The sequence below is a fragment of the Drosophila obscura genome, unplaced genomic scaffold (genome assembly GCF_018151105.1).
Source record: "Drosophila obscura isolate BZ-5 IFL unplaced genomic scaffold, ASM1815110v1 contig_73, whole genome shotgun sequence".
NCBI classification, from domain to species: Eukaryota; Metazoa; Arthropoda; class Insecta; order Diptera; family Drosophilidae; genus Drosophila; species Drosophila obscura.
Window position 1 is genome coordinate 4,843,178 of NW_024542865.1, and position 25,357 is coordinate 4,868,534.

The 25,357-nt window shown below is 45.3% G+C and overlaps 1 protein-coding gene across 1 annotated transcript in view; it reads right to left on the minus strand.

Moving 5' to 3' along the window:
• The window catches only part of LOC111065308, a 120,257-nt gene extending 97,661 nt beyond the window's left edge, over positions 1-22,596 (minus strand). Inside the window, exon 1 of the mRNA XM_041595565.1 lies at positions 22,186-22,596. The gene's annotated coding sequence lies outside the window, so the exon portion shown is untranslated. The remainder of the gene's footprint in view (positions 1-22,185) is intronic.
• Between the last annotated feature and the right edge of the window lie 2,761 nt (positions 22,597-25,357).

The following is a 25,357-nucleotide window of genomic DNA, read 5'->3' on the forward strand; positions in this document are numbered from 1 at the left end:
TATATCTTATATTTTTTGTGATTTTGTAATTTTTGGGATTATCCCGCACTGCACGGCACTCACTCTCTGAGCAGCCAGCGGGCAATGATCTGATCACATTCGGTCGCTTATTTAACGCGAACATTCCGCCAGGAATGTGTTGGGCTCCTCTCAACATAATTTCAGCTATTTTACTGCCGTCTAAGCCGCAACGATGGCTGGCCAGAGCCACTGGACACACAGATGATTATGTCAGTGGCTTGGCAAGATTATTATTCAGATAAAGGACAGTGAGAGAGGGAGAGAGGCAAGAGAATATAATAAAGTTGGACGATGGATAATGCCATCGAAGTTATGGCTCGCTACCAAAGGGATCCCAGGGATCCTTTCAGCAGCAGCAGCAGCAGCAGCAAGCAGCCGAAAGACAGACATGAAAAATTCAATTTGTAATTTGAGTAGAGGTTCGTTCTGTCTCTCTCTCGCTGTAACCCGAGATGCAGGCTGAGAACTGGGCAACTGGACACGAACGATCACGTTCGGCACACAGCAGGTCCCCAAATTAGCGTCTAAATTTAGCTACTCAACAAATTGAATTGAGCTCTCTGGCTCTCTCTCTGTGAGCTTCTTTTTGCTTCTGGAATTTTTAAAGCTCTCCGCGTGTGCACTTGAATCTGCAGGCGGGATAGATTAGGGTTTGGGTACTGTGGGACTACTGTGGAAAACATCAAAAAACCCCTAACGCATGTGGCATTGTCAACGGCCAGAGATACAGCAAGGGGAAGAGCAGCAAAAAAGGAGCAGGGAGCAAGGCTAAAGCAGTGCATGAACCAGGGGGCAGGGGGTGCGAGGGTGGAGCAGTGCATCGACCAGCGGGAAGGGCGAGGGTACAGCAGGGCAGGCAGCAAGGGTACGGCACAGGACTCTTAGGGCAAGGCTCACCCTGGGCTCCCCGTGAGCGAGCGTAGGGACTGGGACTGGGACTGGGATTGGGACCCTCTTGAGCTGCCCCCCTCCCCGTCGCGTTGCCAGGGTAAACTTTATGTTCTGTTGCCCTATGCCATCCCATAGACCCCATACGAGTGGTACGCATACTCGTACGTGGAATACTCGCTATGTGCGTGAGCCTTCTTTCCCCTTTAGTTAGTTAGTTTGCCTGCCTGTGTCACAATTTTAAGATCCACCCATCAGCGCACGTGGAGCGCAAAGGGTATGTCCGTTTGTGTTACAGGTCTGCCTACCACCCCCCTTCGATGTGCATTGAATCCAAGAGAGTAGCAAATACCAACCGATGGGCGCTGCCGCATGACGCGCAGTAAGAAAGAAAAACGCTTGATAAATTCCGAAAAAGAGAGAAAAATGTCACAAGGCATTTTCACTCCATAGAATTTCGTTATATTTCAAGTAAGTAAATCAAATCAAATAAAATCAAATATAATATTACAGGTAAGTACTAAGAAATACTCCATCAAACGCTAGTGTTCAACTGTTGCCAGTTGTGGCAACAAATTGTGGCACATCTTTGTGCTGAAATGCTGAGATCTTTTATTCTAGAACTCTATCTAGAAGTATCTTAGGGGTTGCAATTAATGTAAATTATCTTGGCTTACTTTTAATTACTTTTCCAGTCAGACTTTCATTTGCTGCTCTGCATATTTTTAAAAGGGCATCCGTCAAGTCGAGTTTTGTTCGTTTGTTTGTGGTATTTGTAGCCCGATTGTTTGTGTCTCTGTTTTTTCATAATTTTCCCTGCCAAGCCCCGGGGGCACATTTTCCATGCTGCATGCTGAAAGGAAAGTGAAGTGAAGTTGCCACATGGTTGAGCGTGAGGCATGTGTGGCAAGAGTGGAAAATCCATCAAGCATCCTTCGCTTCCACTCCTCACCCTTCCCTGATGCTGGATGCATGGCGGAAGTCTTTCTTTGCTTCCTTTTTTCTCACTCTCAAGTTTCTTCATTCTTCTGCTCGTCTTCTCTCTGTGGTTTTCCCGCTCTCTCTCTCTCTCTCTCAAGTGACTTTCGCTGATTGATTGGGTGGCGGCGGTTGTGCTGCTGCTGCTGGTGGCTGCTGTGGTGACCCCGATGGGGGCACTTAATTAGAGACACACGCACGGCACCGCACACAGAGAGCAGGACAAGCAGCGACTGCAGCAAAAAAAATTGTGCAGCTGCAAAAGAACTTTAATGGGGTAAACAGAAGGAAGGCCGTTCCTACTCGCCACACTCCATGTTCCATGCCCCATGCTCCAATGCCAGCCTCGAGTGTCGAGTGGCTGCGTGGCTGCATGGCTGCATGGCGCGTGTGCAACAGAAGCTGCAGCAACAACAGAAACGCATTGCGATAATTATATGCTGAAATGCTGGGGCGTGGAGTAGCAGTAGCAACCCCAGGCAGGCTGGCAGGCAGGCAGGCAGGCAGCACACAAAGTGTTGCATGTTCTTCTATCATATTTACAATTTATGTGTCGCCAATTCACTCAGCCTCCGAGACTCCAGAGACATCCCCGATGCCCGATGCCTGTCCGACTCCATTTCCAGTCGGAGATCGCAGTCCCCCCCCCCACTCTGCCAGTTCCATCCATCCATCGAATGATGCACGAGTGCGAACAAGTAATTAGAAAACATATCTCGAATATTGTATTCGCCTCTTTCCGTTTGTTGGCTGCTGCAGCTGCTGCTTGCCCATTTCCCCATTTCCCCATGCCACATTTAGAGATTCTTCAGGGTCTACTCCTGGGGAGTTTCGCTGGAAGATGCCTTCTCAGTATTTCCTTGAAGTTTACCAAGTAATCGAAATTCTTGCCGAATTTTTTTTTTTTAAGTTTTTTTTTTTTTTAGTGTTTTGTTTTTTTTTTAAGTTTTTTTTTTCGTAGTTTCCTTCAGTGGAGATCCTCCGGGGGCTAACTTCCCCAGAGTTCTGCTGAGAGGGTTGACCAATTAAGGAACAGTGTCCCAGCATCTCCCTTCTCCTGCTGCCCACAGAGAGGCAGCAGCAACCCCCTTCAGCAGGGCGGCAGTATCGTTTGCCCCTTGCTGATGCTGATTTCGCTCTGTTTGTGCTACTGGTTTTGGTACTGCTTCAGCTTGTTCCCTTGTTGTCACTCGCTTTCGTTGATTGTTCGGTTGGGTGCATTGACTTGGCCGTGTCCGTGTCCTGTCCCTGCTCCTCGCTCCTCGCTCCTTTGCATTGTCAACAAGTGCCAGTAAAAGCGGACATGCCAAAGTGAAAGGAAGCAGCACCAAAATGCAGCACACCACTGAAGCGTGTGGTGGGGCAGATGCCAGCTAGTTTGCCACCCCAACCCCACCCCACCCCCTGCTAAGTTGCATCTTTTCATCCTTAAATGAGAATTTGCCCGCAGTGCAGGAAGTACTGCGGTGGGTGGGGGCTGGGAATGTTGGGATAAAGGTGAAACCATGATGTGCGCTATCTCGCATCCATGCCAGGCTGCCTCTCCCTGCTGCCTGCTGCCCGCTGCCTGCTCCCTGTCCCCTGACCTCTATCTCTTTCTCTCTCGTGATAAGCTTCATTGGATGTGCTGCATGTGCATTGCTGGTTTTTCTTTTGCCACTTTTCCTGCCTTTCCCCCCAACAGCTACAAGCGGCTTCTTTTAGGCCTCGTCTCTGGATTGTGGGACATCCAGGTCCATGGACGTTGTGAGCTCTGAACATGGGGCGGGGGCTCGTTCCGTTTCTGGCTGCATGCTTAAGTGTCGCTACGCTTTCACTTTTCTAATCACTTTCCACTTATCCTTCCACACAGAGTTGGCTTTGTCTTTGGCGTTCGATTCTCCAGCGTTGACTTGTATTTATTTTGAAGCAAAACTAAAAAAAAAAAACGGAAGTCCCCCCATAACCCAAAGCGTTGGTTAAGACGAAGGTGAGTGTGGGTCCCGCCTCCCTTTTGTGGGTGTATTAAGTCCACTGCCTGCCCATTTAGCCCAGGATCAAAGATGCCTGTGCGCGCTAAGCATTTCATTCGACTTTTTCGGCTGACTATTGGCAGCCTGCTCAAGCTGTTCCGCCGTGGCGATGGCCAGAATGGACCCAAGCGGCATCACTACGTTTCATTCGAGGCGCAGGAGGACAACGAGCAGGAATATCGTGCCCGTTTGTGCTTTAGCCTGGATGACAATAGCAGCGACAGCGACAGCGACGATAGCGATGATATAGAACACTTCAGCGTTATCAACAGTGCCACACGCAATCCGTTCTAGACATGGAGAGCGAGAGAGAGTTTGCGCAGAGACGAGTGACGAGTGACTGGTGACTGGTGGATCCCAATAAATAGTTTTACATGTTTTTATGTTTTCGTTTATCTGACAACAATGTGTTTTATTTAATTGGGAAATCATTGGGGCTTGGGGCTGGGTTTTGTGGGCTGCATGGATCTCCCGACTTGGCCTGAGCCAAGAGCAACGAGTATCGGGCCATTTGATAGGATTCCTGGCCATCCAAGTCTAATGAAATAAGAAAATGTTTTTCCGATTTACAAGTAAAAAGTTAATGGATTGTTCGCAGTGTGTGAGCCGTTTACTGCGGGCTGTCTGTGCCTTTTGTCTGCACTATTTAGCTGTCCGTTATTCCTTCCGTTTGCCTATTCTATTGCTGCATTCCTTCGTGCTTAGGAGTGAGACGATGAGAGCCACTTCTTGGTGCTGGTGAATATGAGCCATTGAGAGTCCAAGAGTAGCCCAGCCCGAAAACTGTTTGCCCCGGCTCTGCTGTCTGATTGTGATGAGAATTTTAGTGCAAACCTCAAACACCAAAAACCAATTAGTAATTAAAAACCCCACACGTACGCTCTTTGCTGAAGTTGCAGCCGAAAAACTTCCATTTAATGAGCCTCTCAAGTGTCTGAAGGATCTGCTGGGGTTGTAGTTGCAGGCTGGCTGACTGAGGGTCAAAGATCTCTCTCAATCTCGCTCTCTGTCTATTGCTCATGTTTTCTCCAACTCTCGAATGTATTTACACTTGAAAGTAAATTATGCAAAAAAAAAAAAATAAAAAAATATATATATATATAAATTCAAAGTCACCCCAAGAGAATCACAGGAGCAGGACGACTTCAAGATGCTGCTGGATCCGTGCTGCTCCCCCATAATTTGTTGTGAAAAGCAAACTACATCCAGGGGACACATGCTCCACATAATTACATGGATGGATGGATGGATGGGTTGGGTTGGATGGGTTGGATGGGTTGGTTGGTGCACCCAGGAGGGATCAGTAGGCAGCATTCCAGTTGCATTGTTTTGTCTCCACTCAGCACAGAACAATGCCACATGCCACATGCATCTAGCATTGGGCATGGGTCACCTTTTTGCTTATTCCTTCCTACATCCTGGGTTCGTCTCTCGTCTCTCGTCTCCATCTTCTTTATTTTGTGCACTCAAGCGCCTTTTACTTTGTGCATAATTTCTTAAGCCTCTCTACGCCCCACACCCCCCCCCCAATGCATAGGGTGTGTGTGTGTGCTGCTGCTGGTGGTGGTGGGTGAGTCACAAGGTCACTGGCCCTTGGCCACATTGCGGCAAGCGGGAATGCAGTTCCAGTTGCTCCAGTTGCATCCAGCCCACTGGTCAATGCGCAAATGAAATTCATTAGGGTTTTTTTTATTCCGTATTAGAGCCAAAAGAAATGAAATGAAAGATTGATTCTCCAAAGCGCCAAGCACTCATCCACTCATCTTTCCCTCTCTCTCCCTGTCTCTCTCTCTCTCTCTCTCTCTCTCTGGTGTAATCCTTTCCCTCGCAGTAAGGAGTATCTGGCAGCGCCTCCTTCCCTGTTTGTGTGTTCCATTAAGAGTAGCTCTTGGGCATGAATGAATGTCATCATCATCGTCATCGTCATGGCTACAAGTGGCGTGGGCGTGGGCGGTGGGCGGTGGCTCACATGGGAGAGATCCCAAACCCAAATCCCAGCGAGCGTAGGAGAAGGCTAGGGTGAAAGTAAAAATTACACTTGCAACGCGCGCGTGTGGCAGTAAGCTCCCAGCTCCCAGCGTCCCCCCACCAACAGATTCTTTTTGTTGGGGTTTTTTTTTTTTTTTTTTTTTTTTTTGTTTCATGCAGCAAACGTCAAAGGCAAAACAACAGCAACAGAGAGAGAGGGAGAGAGAGAGAAACGTTGACGTTTGTGGTCCTCATATCCCGGGGTCCTGGATGCTGGCTAGCAGCTTGACTGACAGGGGAGATATTCCCGTCCGAGTGTGAGAGCGAGAGGGGGAGAGAGAGAGTTCGTTAAACCTTTAAGCATCGAAGTTTTCATTTCTTCACACAAAATGCAACAGCCACCCAAGCCACCCAAGCCACCCAGCAGGCAGAACCCCAGAACGAACTACAAACGGCATGGAGAGAGGAATTTGGGTACGGCTTTGGGTTTTTGGTTTGGGTTTGGGGTTTGGCGCGAATCCTTCTCTGGCCTGTGCCCGGGGCAGGTCGCGACTCGCTCTCCCCCTCTCTGGCAGAGAGATACTTTGATGCCAAGTGGCGACTCCATCGCCAGGCTACACATCTCCAGGCTCCAGGCTCCCGGCTCCCGCGCTGCTGGGTAACACTCCAAAACTTAGTGGCGCTGACAAAGCTCACACGCCCTGCCCTGAAGGGTGGGGTAAGGTGGGGGTTCCGCGTTGACAAAAGTCAATGACTGTTTGGCGGATTGTCGCATGGGGGCTGCTAGTGGTGGGGAGGGGGGGTGCGTGGTTCCAGGGTTGAATCAACCCAAAAGTGCGTTGCGTTAAAATTTAATTAACAAACGTCACACGGACACGGACACATCACGCACTTTTCTATGGGGGAGAAGCCACGGCCCCCCCACCCCCTCCCACCTGAGACACTTGACACCTCGAACCACCAATTGATATGCCAACGGAGATTACTTGGGGGCGGTGGAGTTGGAGTTGGAGGAAAGGGCAGCTGCTGTTAAAGTCAGAGATCAAGCTTCCTCCCTCACTTGCTGTCTGCTTGCAGCTGATTTCCCATCTCGGATCACACACGAAATCCCAAGGTTAGCTGAAGCTCCGCACCCAGCCCCCCTCTGATCCACGCTGCCTGCTAATTGAGGCTTGTAAGAGTGCTAGACACAGACAGCAGACAACAAGGCAACAGAAAAGGTTAGATTGCCAGCACCGACAGCGGACAACGGACAACGGACAGCGGACAACGGACAGCGGACAGGAGGACACCTTGCCAAAGCGATGCCACAGAGATCACACGCGATCGATCTCTGCCACGAAAGGTGGCAGCTACCACAGTAGCTGTGGCTGTGGCTGTGGCTGGCGAGTAACTGGGCAGCTTGACAGCATTTTACTTTACTTTCTCCCTCTCGGAATTTAAAGGGGCGGCATTTATTTATTCTAGAAGCGATCTTCATTTATTTTACAGCATCTTTTCGACTAAAAGTAGCTGAATAAATAAAGAAATACGCAGCCAGCAACCCACAGCCATTCACTGTGCCCATTTGGTTTCCCAAATGATCAACAGAATTGCAGAAGGGAGCAGCAGAGAGCAGGAGCAGCAGGGAGAAGGAGGGAGCAGGAGGCGTACATTGTCCGCTAATTGATTTTGTCGCTTAAGTTTACAGCGCGTAAATTTCTTGGTGAAATGCAACCGAAACTGAAACCGCCGCTTAGGCTCCAACTGTGCCTGACCTCGAATGTCCTGCTGTCCTCCTGTCCTCCTGTCCCATGGTTCACCCGTCCGCGGCTTGATGATAATCGGCTTATGACTGCCTGCTTTCATTGTGGTTTCCCCACTGTTTGTGGCTTGTGGTTTGGGGCTATGGGTTTTTGTTTTTGTTTTTGCAAATGATATGCGTGTCCAGAGGCAAAAGTGACAGCGCTAATGGGCAGTGAGAGGATGCTGTGGCAGAGGCAAAGACCATTCCCCATGCCATGCCACGCATAGCTAAGCTCCACCCCAGCCCAGCCCAGCCCCAGCCCCAGCCTCAGCACTCGTTGGATGATGAGGCTGAAGCAAAAGCTGCAACTGAAGCTGATGATGAGAATGAGGATGATGACGATGATGATGCGCCTCAATCAGATGCGCTCAATAAACTTTTGTAGCTACTTGGCATTGTTCGAATGCCAAACTGCAGTCTGTGGAGCCGAGGCACCGGAATCCCTCACTAAGTGGCCAAAGTGTGTCGTCGTCGTCGTCGTCGGGAGTCGGGAGTCGGTAGTCGGTAGCTGGGAGTCGGAGTGTCCTCTCTGCTGCACGTCCCACAAGTTGTTTGTCGGTTGAATGCTGTTATGTGCTGGTATGCAACGCTTAACACGCCAAGTCAATTAAATGTACGCTTCCGCAACTCTTGGCCTGAAAGGAAAGTGTAGCAAGCAGGCAGGCAGGCAGGCGGGCAGACAGGCAGGAGTTGAAACTGATGCCTCCTCGCCACCATAGAGGAATGGGGAATGGCCAACAGCAACAATAAGCTCTGTTTGCAGCTCATGTTTGATGTATCGCACACACTGGGATGTGGACGAGCGGACGCGTGGATGTAACTGGGCTTGGGCTTGGGCTTGGGCTCGGGCTCGGGGTTGGGGGGCGGGAGTTGCTTCGAGGTGGCTGTGGGTTGATAACTGGCCCTGTGGACGGACACTGGGCAAAGTGTCGATGAAGTGTTTATGGCAAAAGCAGCAAAACATCACAAGAGATTCCAACAGGGCGAGCCTTGTGACTTGAGTGGGGAAAAGCAGTTCGGGCGGCTTGGGGAACCTTTCTTTCTAGAACTTTCTTTCTATAGCTGCGATATCTGTTTAATAAATCTATAAATAATAAATTTAAAAAAAAATAAACGTAAATATTTTCAGTTTTTCCATGGAGAAAGTTATTTTCAACCGCCAATGGTTGACATTTTTTCGAATTTCGATCTTAATAAATAATATTCCTATTTTGTGCTATTTAAATGGCTTTTTTTGGTTTAGTTGGAAATTCAGTTCATAATTTATTTACTTAATAAATTAATTCTTACTTCATTCAAAAATATCGCCACAAAAATACTTTAAAACGAGAAGAAACGTGTGAGTCGCTTCTGGGGACGCGACTCTACTTTTATACTCAGTCAGTATATACATTTTCGAGCTTATGATTTATGTAGAATTAAAAAAAAATTTTGCAACTAGAAAAATAACAAACTAATTATTCTGCAAAAAAAAAAAAATTCTAAACTGATTATTTTTGCTTGTTGTTTGCCCTTCAGCCCTCCTTTTGGGGTTCTGTGTTCCCCACTATGTAATTTTGGAACATTTTCTAATTTTTATTATAATTTTTTTTAAACAACAAGAAAACTTCTTTCTCGAGTTCTGTGGAGGATATTCTCCCAAGTAAAACTTCACTGGAAAAAAACACAAGTAACTGTCGTTGAATGTCCTGAAGTATCTGATCCAGGGCCAGTAATCTAAACAGTCTGACAATATTATTTGTATCACTTGCTTGAGTCCTAACGAACAAGAGAGCATTGAATACAAAATTTTAAAATTTATTCGCGTGCAAATTCTACATAAATCACTCATTAATTTTGCAGGAACGTTCACACACGCTTCATATGCAGAGTTCTTTGAATTATGTAAACTAAATGTTTCAGCTTCTACAACAATTAAAATACAGCATATTTATCTGCTCAAAGGGCAGTCCACTCGCATTTGAATCTATAAAAAATGGTTTAAATGGCTTTTCAGTTCATTCATTCATAGTTCATGCATTCATTCAGCTGGGAAACTCTTTAACAATCATCTAGTTGATGTTCTGAAGCCCAATTGATTGCCTCTGCTTTTAAGGCTAAAAAGCGCCGAAAAATGTTTTTGTATTTTCAGCAGAATGATGATAAATGATGCAACATTGAGGGGCATACATAAATGAAATTGCAGCCATTTTCATAATCATTTTGTGATTTGAAGCTAATGCTTTTGCTGCTGCCTCGCGCACTCCTGGCACTCCTGGCACTCTCATCCTTCAACTGCATGGAGTGGCATCCCATAGCCACAGATGGGGCAATGACTCGACAATTGCCTGCACAGCATTGGGGCAGGCATCATTCAATTCGCGCCGCGTCATCGTTTGCATCCATTTGTGCAGTGTGCAGTGTGCAGTGCGGTGGCTGCCGTTAGATGCAGTTGCAGTTGCAGTTGCAAGCTCAAGTCGTAGCCATAGCCATAGCTGATGTTGAAGTCATCGCTGTGGCATTAACAATTAATGTGCCACAGCCTGCTACTGCTGCTCCACTTTGGCAGCCAAGCCATGCCACGCCACGCCACCCAATCTCTCTCTCTCTCTCTCTCTCTCCTGTGACTGGCTCTCCCACTGCTCTGCCCCTCCTCGGTGGCCAAGAAGACGTTCATTAAAAATGTTTAAGGCGGCGGGTAAATTAAAGTAATTGCGCATACGCCGCGTTAGACGCGGCTGGCATGACAATGGCAAATTGTTTGGCATATGACAAAATGAGGCACAGCATCCTCAGATCCGCTCGCCCATCAGGCATCAGACATCCATCTCCTGGGATTTCGTTCTTAGTAGCAGCTGAAGCTAAGAAAATAGCATATTTCCATCATATCGCAGCTGTCATTTTGGTTAAGTAAGCTACGGGGACGACACACACAAGTCCGCTGGAAATTCTTTGCGGGAATTTTGCAGAAACTCAGGCGAAGCCTGTCTAGCAGCAGATCGTTCGTTGAGAGCTATAGAAAAAAGATAAAGCAGCATAGAAGAAGGAACGATCCACAAAACATCCCAGAAAGATGCAAGAAAAATTATTTCTGTTATCCCTGCTATCCCTATGCCTGATTCTCCTTGTGCTCCATAGATTTGGAGAGACTTAAGCAGCATCAGGTATAGTGGACCTTCTCTTATCTCCTTCAAAGGGAAAGAAAAAGAAGCAAAGTCCAGCTCTGAGAAGCATCCTTAGGCAGTGGAGATCCTTTTGGAAAAAAGCCCCATAAATAGTGCAAAAGAATGGCAGGAAAATGAATGCATTTTTCGACCAAAAATACAAGTTAGTTGCTGCCACTGCAACCCATTGATCCCATACAAAATCGCATTTGCCACTCCTCCGTTGCAATATTAATATTTTCCCACAGTACAATTTACACACAAAATATATGTATGTAAAATCCTTTATTGTATTTTGCAACAAATACTACTGGGTGCCTCTCAGTGTCTCTTGGTGCCTCTCAGTGCCTCTTGGTGCCTCTTGGTGTGTTGTCTGTTGTGAGTGCACTCCGCCTGTGGCATACATAAATTAGCCGGCACTAAAGCGAGTCAATTTCGTTGCACATTATGGCTCAAATTATCAATGCCCATAAAGTATTTCCTCTCTCTCAGTCTCCGCTCTGCTGAGCAGGGGGCTGGGGCATGCAGCAAGCGCTAGAGAGCAACCATGGCTCTGCGGCTCTGTGGCTCTGCGGCTCTGTGGCTGTGTTTCCCCACCACACAAAATGCGTTCATCACGTTTCCTCTTTTGCTTTTCTCCGCCGTTTAGTACGATATAAATTTCGCGCGCAAAAAAAAAGAAGAGGAGTTCCTCAGAGAGAGCGCGAAAGAGACAGAACTAGAAAAGTGTGGGAGTGGGAGAGCTGGCTGAGACGCCCACAAACGCTAACAAGAGAGAGAGAGAGAGTCGGAGAGGGAGAGAGAGAGAGAGAGTGGAGGTGGTGGAGGTGGAGGTGGGGGCAGTGTCTTTCTTGAGAGATTTTGTTTCGATCGCTTCACGCTTCGAACTTTCCACCCAAAAAAAAAAGAACCTCTCCTGCCCCACTCTCTCCCTCTCTCTCTCTGTCTCTCTGGGGCAAGATCTCTTCGTCTGCTCTACACACCCCTTCTCTCTCCTCTCCACTCCATGTCTGTCGTCTCTGGTCCATTACACCGTTATAAATAAATGCACGTATTGCCATTACATTTCATTGTTCAACAGCCAACAGCTGCCAGCGTGCCCCAAGCTACACCAGGCCCCCCCCCCCTCCCCTCCCCCTGCTCACTCCACTGCGTTGCTCCTCCTCGATGTGGCATCCCCCATCCTGTTGCCTAAATGGCGTTAAATATGGCATTGATGATCATTATCAGTGAACCGAACGAATCCGCATCCCGTTTCTCTCCATACCCCTTTCGGTTTGGAGCGTATTCGCTGCAAAAGCACAGCCAAACCGAGGTGTGCTGCTGCATGACGCGCGTTGATTTTTTTGCTTCAAAGGTTTCTGTGCCTGAACTTGCACTTGATAAATGTATTTATTTATTTATGTCAACGGAATAAAGCGGTTGTAAGTCTGCCCAGGCATTCACATCGTTAAGTCGTTTGTCATGCGGCAGTGCCCCTCGGTTTTTTGGCCTCGCTTCGGCACCATTTGCTGGCATAAATCCCAAATATTCTCTTAGGCATGAAATTAAGTTTCCCTCAACCGTTTCCAGGGTATTCGCTGCTTCGTTTCGCCGCAGTTGCAGCACTTCTCCTGTTTCGCCGTCGGTTTCCGTCTTGTTGCTTGTGTCTTTTGCTGTTGTTGTTGCTTGGTGTAATCCAATAGCCCCATCACGTCCCTCCACCATGTTGAGGTGTTAAAAATGTTTCTCTTCTCTTTTTTTTGTGTGTCTTTTATTCTGTTGGGGGGAGGCACTCGGGGCACAGGGGCGCTAATGAAGTGAAGAGGCGGCGGTGGCGGCACAATTCAAATCTGACCAAAAGGCGAGAGAGAACAAGAAAATATTAAAGAACGTTTTCGCGTCACGAATTAATATTTGGCCATTCCTGCCGCACCGCACCGCACCGCAGCCAGCCAGCAGCCAGCCAGCCAGCAGCAGTAACTCCTTCGCACTAACTGCCACATGCTGCATGCCGCATGCCTCATTCCCTTCCTTTGGAGATCTTTTGCGCCTGCTTCTCGTTGCGGGTTTGCAGTCATCTAATGAATGCCTCCAACGCCTGCCTGCCTGCCTGCCAGCCTGCCAGCCTGCCTGCTGCGGCTGCTGCTTCATTCCCGATATCGGCAACGCCTACCCCAAGACTCATTTATAATTTTACGCGAATTGCCAACGAGAGTTCCCCATGGCACATCCTCATCCTCATTCTCATTCTCATCCTACCATACTAACATTGCGGTTGCAGTTGCCTCGCCAGTTCATGATCGTGCTGCACGTTTTGTGGCATTATTTACGGATATACACACACACAGACAGACAGACACAGAGACAGAGACAGAGACAGAGACATAGATACAGATACAGACACATGACCACCCTCCCCAATGCCCCTCCGTCTACACAGTTGACTAACAAGTTGCCGATTGGCCTGCTCCTGCTCTTGCTCCTGCTCTTGCTCCTGCTCCTGTTCCCCAGTCCAACCAACCAACCAACCAACCAACCATCCATCCAATTCAATGCCCATTTCATTGCTGGGTTGCTGTGTTGCTCAGTTGCTGTGTTGCTGGCTGTTCTTGCACATTAACTCCTTTGCCAATAATCATAATAATTTACGACCACCCAACAGCGACCGATCTCTGGCTCTCCGCAAAGTGAAGCAACTGGAGTGGACTCGAGTGGAGTGGAGGATCCGTTACCGGCTGGGATACATTTTGTAAGCATTTTGTTGCAGGGTGCAGTCTGCAGTGAGGCAGTGTGCTGGGGCGTGGTTCATCTGCATCTGCATGATGGTGCAGCAGACGCAGACACATCTATAAATGAATTCACAGTAAATTTAATCGCTGATCACTGAATTGTGTTACCTGCCACACGACTGCGCCCCTCACCCCACCCCAGAGAGGAGGCTACGTTAAATGATGGAAGTACAGGGAATGATCCTCAGAACGGAAAATCATTTTCAAATGGAAGAGTACTTGAAGGAGGATCTGCAGAGGCTCTTACTCCATGTTTTGCTGCGCTTTTTTTTGTACAATTTCGGGCAAGTTTTGCTGGCCTTATAAGTACATATATATTAATTTGAATTGGGAGTATCTTTCACCTGACTCCACCTGATAATTGGGTCGACTCTTAGCCTCAGCCCCAGCCCCAGCCCCAGACCAAGCCCAAGCGTGATCTACACGAGTGGCACTCATCCCACTAAAGTAAAAACTTTTGGCCACAACTTTTAGTTTTTTGTGCACTCGATCGACATCGTCTAGACAGCGGCAGAGGAGTTGTAATGCACAGCAAATATGTAAATACAAATACATATATACAGCGAGTGCACTCTCCTATATATGTATATGTAGTAGTCGGATATAACTTTTCCGATTGATTCTGAGGCTGGGCCCAGGCCCAGGGCGCGGACTTTGTGAGTGCTGGCCTGGCTTTGGCAGAACTTTTTCACATATTCGCAATAATCGTTTGAATGCTGCCCGATTCCTAGCCTTGTTTTTGTGGTTTCCATTTGGCATTTTGGTATTTGTTTAATTGTGCATAATTAATTGATTTATAAGCCTCCTTGGGAGCCCCACAGAGAGCATTGTTTGCGCAGAGCTCCCGTCCCGTCCATCCGTTCTTCCGTCCGTTGGTGTTGTTTATTTTTTGTGCTGTCTGCAAACAACCGCAAAATTCATTTCAATTTGCGGTTAACATGGGGGAGGGCAGGGGGAAGTACACCCAAAGCGCCAGGCACCTGCTGACTTCCTCTACCTCTGGTCATCACCTCCTCATTTTTGTTTGTGCGGTTAGTTGTTTTTTTCTTTTTTGCTTGAGCCATAATTAATACAATTATTTACATATGTACATACAATATGTAGTGCGTTGCATGCCCCCCGCGCCGCCCTAGCAGTGGGGGAAAATTTAAATCAAATTTGGCAAAAAGATGGCAAAAACCAAGAAAACACGTAAAGCGGAGAATCCAGGCCAGGCAGCCGCACTCACAGCAGCTTTGTATCTTTGGCTGGCAGATTCCCAACGCAACCAAAAGTTTCATGGACGTTCCACACTTCACGCCACGCCACGCCACACCACTCCACTTGTCTGTCAGCAGGAAAGCCAGTGCTGTGCCGCCGGGAGCTGGTTGTTTCCTCTTTTTTTTGTTTCGTTGTAGTGCGAAAATAATATTTAAGTAGAGAGAGAACAATAAACACTAGGCATATCCTGTAATTTCTGTGTGTTGTGGGAATGGAAATACATTTCAATAGTACACAATTATTTTTTGGGTCCCAGAATAGATCGCCCAAAAGCCATTTCGAGCTTGTTACTGTCCGTCCCACGGCTTGCCTGTCTGCTGCTGCTGCTCCTCATTGATGTCATTGTCGAATTTCTCTCCCTCTCTCTCTCTTACAGTGTAGCTTAGCAGTAAGCGAAGTTTTCCTGACTGGCTTCACTCTTTTTCTGCTTCTCTCTCGCTCTCTCTGCCCATGGTACATGGGTTCATAGTTCACTTATTTCTCCACTCAAGAGCACAATCGTCTGTAAAATAATCCATGCCTGTACGAGTACGAGTGCAGCCCACTATTTTCATTGATTTCGCATCGCCTATTTTTTTAAGGCCCAAAAATGTTTTACTATTTTTTGTTTGAGTAATTGTTTTAGTTGCTTTCTCCACAGCCCCAAACAATGAACAAATGCTGATAGTTTTGGAGCAGTTGTTCTGCAGTCATTCCGCCTGGGGGCATGGGCAGGGGCAGCATCCGAGCGAGCGACTCCCCACCCACAGGGAAAGAGTCAACAAACCAAATTGCCAGAGTGTATGAAAAGTGTTGACAAACACGCTGATGAGTGGACAGTGAAACAGAAACAGTGGAAAGGGCAGGGCAGGGCAGGGTAAGGAGGCAGGCTGGCTGGCTGGCTGGTTGGCTGGCAAATAGTAGGTACAGTAAACAAATGCAACAATAAAAGAAAAATCAAACAAATGAAAGGAGAACAGACAAACAAAACAAAACGAAAGCGATTATATAAATTCATTAAAATTAAAATGTTTGCAAAATGGAAGTCAGACAAATAGCAGCCGCAAACAAGCCAACAGTGGGGAAAGAACTGTACCGGCTAGGACACAGGACACTGGACACAGTACACAGGATATGACAGCACTGGACGACACACGACAGTCAGTCAGTCGGTCCATCCAAAAATTGTGGAGCCCGTCTGTACGAGTACGTACATATACATACATATTTACATATGTATTTACACACATTTACTATGGTGGATGCGGGAGCCAACCAACCATTCACATGGCATATCGCGTATGCCAGATGTCAGTTGTCCGGAGACGAAATGGAACGTGTGTGCCCAAGGAGACGCGAATTTCAAGCAAGCTCTCTCTGCCTCTCTGCCTCTCTCTCTCTCCCTCTCTCTTAGCAAAAAACAAAATAAAATCAAAAATAGCAAAAGAATGTGGCAGTAGGTGTCTCGACCCTTAGATACCTTACTAATAAATGTCAAATGTTCAATGGAGAAGCACAGCTGGAAGGCTTAATTAGAGTTTTCTCGCTATAAGTTACTTCCTACTCGCTACTAGTTACTTGCTACTCGCTACGCACTTTTCTTTACTAGCTACTGGCTAATCGTTTCCTGCTACTCGGTACTTATTACGTGCTACTCGATAATTTAATTCACATTTTATTGGAATTAAAAAATGTTCCAAGATAAAATTTATAGATAGAATTCGACATATCAAAGCATGAATGACGATCGATCATACGTATGAGTACAGCCTTTGATTTCCAGTAAACCAGCAAGAGCAGGGAAGGGCAGTGCAGAAAAAAGAATGAGATTGAGTATGAGTATGAGACTAGCGTCGATTCCATTGCGGAGGTTAATCAAACACATACCGGCAATCATTCTGAATGCTGATTGTCTGGTGTGCTGTGCTGCTGCTGCTGGGGGGGGATAAATCTGCGTACGAGTCTCGAAGGATAAACCTCTGTCTCTGTCTCTGGTTCTGATTCTGGTTCCGGGTCTGAGTCTAAGGCAAGCAGAAAAGTCGAGTCGCTAACCCAGTCTCTCCAGTCGGTCTGTCATTCTGTCGCTCACTTTGGCCAGTCATTCAAGCTGAGCCGAGGAGCGGAGGCTGCTCCTGCTCCTGCTCATGATGCTGCTGCTGCTGCTGCTGCTGCATGATGATAATGCAGCATGACAATGCTAGGCCTATGCCCGGGACATCTCTCTTTCTCTTTCTCTCCCTCTCTTTGCTCCGCTCATGTATTGGCAACAATAAAACACTGTGAATGACAGACAGAGGAGTTCACAAGATCAAATGCAGACTTGGCTTAGACAACAGTCCAGCCATCCAAGTCAGTCCAAGTGGTACGAGTGTCCAATACGGTAAAGCATCAGATGTATGCACTGAGCGAAAAAAGTCAACTGCATTTCACTATGCACAAGAGGATTGGGAATATTTTATATATGTATAATTTGGAAATGGAAGAATTTGGTACACGAATTATAGGGAAAAGACTTTTCTGAACCGATGCTGCTGTTGTTCCTCGGTTTACTAGGCTATTGATTGCCTGTAGGACTATTTTATTGGCATCATATTATAATTCTATAATCATTCAACATGTACATATTTATATATATATCTTTTTCTTTCATTAAATAGCTCTTTTCAGCCTCTTTGGTCTCTAACATTTCGATTTAATTTGGAAGGATTTGTAAAATTATTCCACAAAAATAAGCTAACAATAAATTTCCCTTTTTTGTATGCCCCTTAAAAAAGTGTACGTGGTGTCGCGCCTCTCCCTGCTCCAAATATTTAAGCTTGTTTCTTGTTAATTATTTTCAGTGTATGAAAAAAGGTTCGAATGACTATCAGTACCAGTACGGGGTACGTGGGCCAAATTTCACTGCCATTTACAGCAGAGGCCCAAACAGCAGCAGCAGAAGACTTCTTTTCAAAACCCTCATCCTTGTCCCTGGTCCCACCCGCCCCACCACCCCTCATCACTTCATTCGCACAAAATGCTGCGTATAAAATGCGCATAAATAAAACGGTTGGTAGCCCACAGCCGAGCAACCACAACAAAAAAGAACCAAGAAGAAGCGATGAAAAAAGAAGCAGCGAAATCGAAGAGAAATATAAGAGAAACAACAACAACAAAAAGAAGAAACAACTTACAGGAGAACACGACGAAGTAACGAATGCCCTACCACATCGAAAGAAGCTAATGACGGAGCGCACCAAGCGAACGAACCTCCAAGAAGAGAGATGGAGAGAGCGCTCTCTCGAAACTCATACACAGAACGAGACTGTGAGCAGCGCGCTCCAGTAAGCCTCCTCCTCCTCCTCGTCTCATGTGCGTGCAAGCTTAGAGGAGATTCAAAAATACTTTCCCTACAGTAAAGGGTATCGTGAAATCATCGGGAAACGAGAACGGGAACGAGAACGAGGCTTAAGCCTAAACGGTACTTTTTCAAAATACTCTCAAGGCAAAAGACGAAGATGCAGCTACAGCAACAATAACAACAACAACAACAAAGAAATGAGAAACGAACGGATAAAAAATGCCTTCGAAGCGCTGCGCATGCGTGGAGCGGAGCTTAAATGCTTTTGGCATACGTCAAGTGCCAGGCGAGCGTTGCCGTTGCCATTGCCATTGCCATTGCCATCTCCTTCTCTCTCTGTGCCTTTGCCTCTGCCTCAGTCTGTCTGTTGCTGTCTGTTTCCTCTATACCTGTCCCTGTCTCCTGTCCGTGGCCGTGTCCATGTCCGCGTCGGCGTCCGTGTCTGGGATGTGGCCCGTGTGCTGAAGTGACGTCTCGTTTTCGTTGTTGGCTGTTTCTGCTTCTGCTGCAGCCCTTACCTTACCCTTTTTCCCGCTTACCGTTTCCCCTGCTTCTTGTCTTCTTGCCACAAAATGTCATTCGTTGCGCCCGTTGCACGCATTCCTGCAGCTATACCGCCACCGCCGCACCTTCCCCCCCACCAATCCTGGGGGCATGCATCCTCAAGCCCATTGCCATTGGCATTTCGCATTTTTCGTTGCGTTTCGTTTTATGGATCCTTTTTTTTTATTTGTTGTTGTTGTTTTTTTTTTTTTGTGGCATTCGGTTTCAATTAGAAATTCATGATTCCGTTTCGTGTGCCTCGTGTGCCCGTAACGGGCTCTGATGAGGCAACTCTGCTGCTTTATTTTCCGACGGGGCATTAGAGCCTTTTTGCCCACAAATCGAAATCGCACCTACCTCCCTGATTGATATTTTGGGGAGTGGTCCAATTGAAATTTACAAGTACCTCCCGGACTTGGCAAAACTGTTGCACCGTAGGACTGTACCTCCACGTTGACATCATTATAAAGTTTAATTTCGCGTCCGTTAGGATGCGTTCTGTGTTCTCTTCTCTTCTGTTCTGTTCTCTCGGGGGATTATTTTCTTGGCCGTGTGTGTGTGTCTGTGGGTGTGTGCAGGGGGTGTAGGGGGGATATATGCACATACGATAAAAGGAAACCTATGGGAACCATACGATTTAATTTTTCCCTTGGGAGAATCTTTCACCTCAGCTTTAAATTAATTTATAGAATATTTAATGTACCGGGGAAGGAACCAAGCCAACAGGAAGGAAACTTAATGTAAAAAAGATTGCAGAAACACACAAAGCAAACGCACCAAAAAAAAAAACAAAACTTTGCAAAAATGATCTACAATGAAGAGTATAATTGAAATGCATTTAAAAAAGAAATATTAATCACATTCCCAGATCTTGTTTGGGTGGAGTAACATATGTACATACATACGTACAAACATATGTAACTGTATTCAAAATTGTGAAACATAATGGAGATCATAAATGTACAGACATTACCACCCAGAGAAAAAAAACCTTAAAAATCAAATAAAAAATAATAAAAATAAAATAATATTTATAGCATTTGGTAACAATAATATAAAAATAATTTATTTAAATATATTTCATTTTTTCAATGAATATATTTATTTAGATTAGATTATTTAGATTAAATATAATTCCTACAAATTTCTATATATATATATATAATAATATTTATATTTATACCTCATGCGAGACCTTCTTCTCATGAAAGTTTCTTAGATTTCTTTGCTTATTCTCAAGGATTCTCTGGGAGACTCTAGGACACCAATGTTCTCACTCATCTTTGCAGCCATTAATATCTAAGTCGCAAAATGCGATACATCCTGCAGCCTGCCACCAAAACCGCTTCTCTGTCTGCCTGCTACTGTTGCACTTGCATCATTCTGTTGCATGTGGCAAATTGCTTTTAATTAACACACACACACAGACAGAGAGAGAGACTCTTTGGTCTGTCAACGGACTGCATCAGCCATTATCATTGGCATTTAGATTCTCATCAGCGTTTTGCATTTGAAATGAAGTCATTACAATGACGAGGCCGCTCTCCACACTCGGCACTCTTCACACTCTCTCCTCTCACTTGCCCCATGCATTGCCGCACTTGATGTGCGACTCCATTCGTTATATATTGCTGATAATTTCATTAAACAAAACACTGACAATCCCTCAATGCCGCTATATCCATTGCAATCCTCATCTTAATTCTCATTTAATTCTTCAACTCCGTTGCCGGAAAACAACAAAATAAAACGACATAGATGTTGGCACTTTTGATACCCATCAATCGTCATTTTTCTTATATCAGAAAATATTTTCTTTTTCTTGGTAAAAAGTTTACTTTATTTTATTTTAAAACACATTTGCTATATCTTAGAACTATGGCTAATATTTCCAAAATATTTTAGTAAATTTATATTCTTCAATCCACAAAAAAATACTGAGCAACCGTAACGATCGGATAAATTAGAGGATAATAAAAAAGAAATATAAAATTATCTGGCAGTAACTATATAAGCGAAGAGGCGTATAATTTCCCTCGCTCTCTAACTGCTTCGAGGGTATCCCTATGGTGGGAATCAGTATCTGCATCTGCATCATATGTATCTGTATCTGTAGGGTCTGCACTTGTTTCTCATTTAATGCTGATGAAGTGGAAATGAGATACGACTTGCAACTCCTCCTACTGCCACTCCTCTTGGCTTCTCCAATTCCCAATCCCTTGTTAATTTGTCGCGCATTTTTTATGGCGGAAATTGTTGATTAATTTTGTGCCTTTTTTGCTCTCTCTGAAGGATTAGGAGGCAGTGCTGGTGGCAAGTGTTTGTGGGGTAGGGAGCCTCGTTAGAGTGCCTCCACAATGTTGTCTCTTGGCATTGATTTTATGGCCAGAAGAACAGTAGAACAGGCGCATAAAAAACCAGAAGACAAACCATTTAAATAGTACAAATTGATAATTATTCCATGGCTGTGGCTTAAAGGAGGGGAGAACCAGAGAACCCCCGGTTGAGACGTGGGTCCATGTCCCCTCTTAGGCCATGGCCAAGAGCTAGTGCTGCCGCAATAAAAAGCCCCATTGAAGTCAACTCTAGTGCAAAAGTCAATGAAACTTTTATGACCAATATGCCACAGTGGTGGCAGTGGGGGCGCCGCAAAAGAAGTGCAACAAACGACTTTTGTTGCAGGCAAAAGTTGCGTACAAAAAAAAAACGCAGAGGGAAAATATTTGCAGCCTCAGTGCATCCAAATTCCCCCTACTACACGTTGAATGTCAACTCGGAAAACTTGGGGAAACTCGGAAAACGGAACCCTTTTGCGATTAACTCAAAGAGGCCCACAAAGTGGCCTACATCTACGCCAAAGGCTCCCCTTTTGATCGTATTTATTGAACTGTGTTTTTCTGTGTGGCACAGGAGGGAATAACGAAAAGAATGGAATTTCCATGGCCTAGCCACGACCTGTGGCAAGCAGCCACAGGGGAATACTCGCATCTGGAATGGCATGAAAGTGCCATACTGAGAACATTCAAAGGTTAATGGCATCACAATGATTCCAGAATCAAAAATTATTGTTTGGATCTATCATCTAGTGTTTCATTTAATACATTTTTGGTACTGCTCGTATAAGACCCATAAATGATAGCAGTGTGACTGTATCTACTTCGAACTTTCATCTGAACACTCATGCCATTACGATCTTAAATATTTTATATACCAAGGAACTTGCGCTTCCCCTTCCTCTTTCCAACAGCCTCCTGCTGTTGGATTAATTTAATTAAATTTAATTATACGATGATGTCAATAAGAATACGAGTATATGCAGCTTAGGTGTACTCTCCCAATGGCCACATCATTAGCAAGCAGTAAAAACCCTTGATTTTAAAGTTTAAACGTTAATATGTGTGCCCACCTCGTGAGGCTGCACTGTACACAAAAATGGCACATAAAAGGACAGAGGGGCCTGGCCCCCTCCATAAGCAACATAAATACGAGTACTTACCAGAAATTAATGAATTTTGTCTCCCGTTGGGATTGGGAGACGGAGTTTTGCGTTTGATTCCTCCTAGCACACAGCTGGACGGGTGGCACAGGGTTCGTTCAACTCGTTCAGCTTTGGCTCCAGATCCATGCCACGTCCAACGGCAATGTCAATGGCAATGTCAATGGCACAAAATATATATAATTTAATTGCGTAATTAAGCGACGACCATGGCTCCTAATCCTTCTCCGTATTCCGAATTTTGGAAGTGCTCTCGGGTGTATTACCTGGGGATACCAGGGTAATTATCTCTCTCTCTCTGTCTCTCTCTTTGCTTGTTTGCTGCTACTGTTGTTATTGTTGTTGTTGCATTCAATGTCCAGTGGGAGTCTCAGTCTTCTTTAATCTCACTCGATTTCTTTCACTTTTTTGTTGCACAGATTTTTGTTTTGCTTCTGGTTTTAATTTATATTTTTATTTCTTAGTTTCAAATCAGTATCATCAAATTAAATAGCACATGTATAGGATATACTTATTATTACCCTTGCAGATGGTATTACGATTTTAGATTTAACAGCCCCATAAATAAACAACATTTTTTTTATTACTGATCTTTCAGTCCCAATATAAACATGTAAAGTCATGAGGCTTTGACTATTTCTATCAGAGAACTGCACTGAGTTTGGCGTGGGGAACTTAAGGATCAAACATGTTGAATCATGCTGGAAATACATATATTATATATCGATTCATTTTAGCCAAACGCAAAAGTGCTAATAAAGTGCCATTAAAATGGCTGATTTATTGAGGATTTAATTTTGAACAGAATAATGGCTTGGGATTAAAACGACAAAAAAAAGGTATTGATTTATAATAAAATATTTGAATTATTATTTTAGCTTTTAGGCTAGGCAAATGTATCCCAAATTTTCGAATCATTAATAAAATAACGCAGAAAGAAAATGGGGATTTCCATCAACTCTGGTAACTCTAAATAAATGTTTTTATATGAAATAAAAAGAATTAAAAATCGGAAAACTATCATGCAATATAAAATTGTTTCTATATCCATCTGCAAGGGTATTAACAGCATCGGCTTGTACACTTTTTGTTGGTTTTTTTTTATTGCAAATTTTAAACTATTTTTCACCTACATATTTGTTGTTGTTTGTTTCTTAAGCTGTAAAGAAAATAAGGAAAATCGAAATTAATGTAAATATTGAGTTCGTTTTTCTAGCAATATTTGGAGGGTATTCAAAGCTTCGACCAAAGCAGAGCGCATGGAGCATGCCAATTGATTTGTGGAGTCTGCGAATGGGCGAGATGGGGCAGATAGTAGCGAAGGGAGTGGAGGAGGAGCGCACCGCGAAACACTTAAAGGCCACTTAAGAGCCATGGACATCTAACCCCTACCCCCCCACCACCCTGCCTTTGCACTGCCATTTCCCATTTAACTTTTATCAACATTGTAATTTCTGCTGGCTCTTCATCTGTGCTCTCTCTCCCTCTCTCTCTCTCTCTTATACTCTCTCATATTTTTCAAGCTAGAAAGCAGAAGAAGGAGCTCTGTGCTCTGTCCTTACTTTCCATAGACCAAGGGATATTCTCTCTGCTCTCAATTTTTTTTTATTATTTATGTGACATTATAAACAAAATTTAGCAATCAATATATAATTATGCACTCAAAATCGGTTGACTCTAGCATTAATAGTTCAAGGAGACAAACTGAGGCAGCTTTTTCCCCTTTTTAACTTTAAATATTTTTGAAGATTTGCACAAATAGGAAACCAACGGCATCACATGGGACTCGGAGGATGTAATATTACCTACTATACGCTGCCCATTCTGGTTGCACGTGAGGTGCGCGTCATGCGGCAATGCCCCTCGGTTGGTTTTTTTTCCCCCGTGATGCTACCATACACCCTTTCAATCAACGATTCGATTATTGCATTCATACAGAGTGAAAGAGAGTCAAGAGTTTTATGCGAACGGAGATAATTACGAGTGGGTGTGGGTGTGGGTGGAACGGAATATAATGGAACGGCCAGCAGGCAGAGTAAGAGAAGCTTAGCCGTAAGATGGAATAAAAAGCGGCAGAAAATAACGATGTTGAAATCACTTAGCTTACAAAATGCAATAATATGTACGGCTCTTCCTGCCGCTGCAGCACTCTTCTCTGGCCGTGCCACACTCCGCGCCGACAGTGCAACATTAGTAGCGTTTACAGAGTCTTTTGTTGCTGTGTTTCCTTGCTAGTTCTTCCATTTCCCCTGCCCCTTGCGCCAGACCCTTCCTCTTCGTCTTGTGCCCCCTTCCTCCCCACGTTCTGCTTGCTTTATCTGGGGCTTTTGGTATGAAAAAAGCCAAAGGGCATGTGTACAAGATATGCAAAATAAGGGGGGTAAAGGAAGGGAGAGCCCAGCTACTACATGGGGATACAGAGAGAGAGCGCTACAGAGTGAGAGAGAGAGAGAGAGAGCTTTCGAAGTGGGAGGGAGGGAGATAGGGAGGTAGGTAGGTAGAGCAAATTGAAAGCCAAAGCGGATTGCCATTACTTAGAGGCGCGTTGCAGGCGCTTCATTGAGCGGGAATTTCGAATGTTGGCTCCAGCGGTGGCAGTGGGGGGCTTGGCAGGGCAATAGGCAATTCGAGCAACGAAAAGAATCGAAAGACACAGCCTCAATGGAGTACTGGAACACCATTGGGGGATACCCTGTCAGATGCATTTCCCAATGGAAAAACTTTTAGCAAAAAAAAAAAACGAAACAAAAAGAAACTAAAGAAAGAGAAGGGGAGCGTAGGTTTATCGTGGCACTCTACATTAAATAAAATTCAAACTAAAAATATGCAAGTCGGAAATTTCGGGCATTACTTTCGCCGTTTAGCACTAAAGATACCCTCTGCAGGCTCTGCTCTTTGCCAATGTAGAGCATTTGCCAAGTCGTGTTGCAGTGTCCATCCATACACCCCCCCGCCCCACAAAAAGTCTCCGGGAACTTTCCGTTGTGCAAAAAGTCAAATGCGCTTATAACACTACAAAATACAAAAGCCGCACAGTCTCGCATTCGCTTGTTGCAAGTTCGAAGTTGCAGCCAGCCAGCCAGCCAGTCAGCCAGCTAGAGTTGTGCCAGTGGCAGGGGCAAGGGGCAGGCTGCAGGCACTGGGGAGCTGAGGCTCAGGTTTTGGGGTTAGA